Source organism: Kryptolebias marmoratus, linkage group LG23, assembly GCF_001649575.2.
Source record: "Kryptolebias marmoratus isolate JLee-2015 linkage group LG23, ASM164957v2, whole genome shotgun sequence".
Classification (NCBI taxonomy): domain Eukaryota; kingdom Metazoa; phylum Chordata; class Actinopteri; order Cyprinodontiformes; family Rivulidae; genus Kryptolebias; species Kryptolebias marmoratus.
In genome coordinates this window covers 1204847-1206392 of record NC_051452.1, presented here as the reverse complement: position 1 = coordinate 1206392, position 1546 = coordinate 1204847, and the positions used below count along the sequence as shown (strand labels likewise).

General features: G+C 39.1%; 1 protein-coding gene across 2 annotated transcripts in view; it reads left to right on the top strand.

Moving 5' to 3' along the window:
- Positions 1–1546, top strand: part of LOC108251186 (gamma-aminobutyric acid receptor subunit gamma-3-like) — a 197343-nt gene that overhangs the window by 35910 nt on the left and 159887 nt on the right. The window lies entirely within an intron of this gene.

Here is a 1546-nt window from a genome sequence, read left to right as displayed (position 1 = left end):
GAGAAAAACAAATATCTCTCAGGGATAATTGCTTCTAATTGTAATAATCCCAGTGTTCTGTTCAAAACCATAGATACTGTTCTCCATGCTCCCAAGTTTCTTGGTTTTGACTCCTCCACTGAAATCTGTGAAAGTTTCCTTAACTTCTTCACTGATAAAATTGTGTCAACTAGAGTGTGTATCTCTCAGCCTTCCTACGACCCTTCTATCCCTTTGCACTGCTCGTCTATTTTTGATCAGTTTGGGCCGGTGTCTTTCTCTTTTCTTGAGGACACAGTTGGCCACATGAGACCCTCTGGCTCCCCTGCAGATTTTATCCCACCTCGCTTGTTTAAAGAGGTACTTGCTACTATAGGGCCAAATGTGCTTCAGATTATCAATAGTAGTCTTTCTTCAGGTATAGTACCTGGGGTATTTAAGCATGCCTTTGTACGTCCTCTACTTAAAAAAATAGGCCTGACCCCTCTCTATGCTGTAGCATTTTCTGGGAAGCTACAATGAAAACAAGGACATAATATCTCCAATTTTTGCAGTGTTTTTGAAAAACGTCAACAATAAAACTACATGGCTCTTGAGGCAGGCATAGCCAAGGTTCATGATCAAAGTAACTGGTATATTTAGTTCATTTCGACCTTGGAGAATGGGAATAATATCAGTTTGAATAAGTTCAAAAAAATTATTTTTTGAACAGGTCTATGTCACATGGTTGTAGAGAAATGTTGGCCCCCTTTTTTGTTTTTACAGCCATGCTTCAGACATTTATTTTAGTGCAGCTTTCTTAAGGTCCCACAAAGGCATTCTGGACTATTGCAAGACATTGGCTTTCTTTTTCATCAATTCTTTTATGAGGCACTTTCACAAAATACTTCAAGTCAAGACTTGGACACCTTCTGGTTGTCTGGGTGTAATTTCTGGATGGACCGATCTGTCACTGCTGTTGTGGTTTTGACCTACCAGGCAATGTAATAACAGCTGTAAGGGCTGACATGTAGAAAAAGAAAGGTGGTGTTAATTTGGGATAGGTTCGTAGGTATTTTGCAGCAAACAGGATGGTGTATCAGTCAGGATACAGGAAGAGGACATAAGGCTTAAGCTTTAACTGTAGATGTGAGCTGGTTTATTTATCTTGATACTCAGTGTTGCCAGCAGTCTGTAATAACAAATAAATTGCCATTAGGCTAATATATTACAGCAATAGAGGTTCAACTAATACAAACTCAAACAAATATTTAATAAGGAATAAACTCAACCATACATATGTGTATATAAATCCACAACATGCACAAATAACTCAGTGTACATAAAGATTACATCCTTAGGGACGAGTTAAAACGAAAAAAAACATAGACAAGTTTTCTGGCTCAATTTAACATAAAGGCACTTTGGCGCCATCGTGTGGCTAGATAAAATCCCTACACAAGGGCGGCAGCTGGCAGCGCATGCTCTTAATTACTTTATCCGCTGCGGTAACTCGAAGGAAATGACAAAAGCAGCCGAACTGCAGGTACAAATAACGGGATTTTGAGGTAAACCTATGACAGCTGAG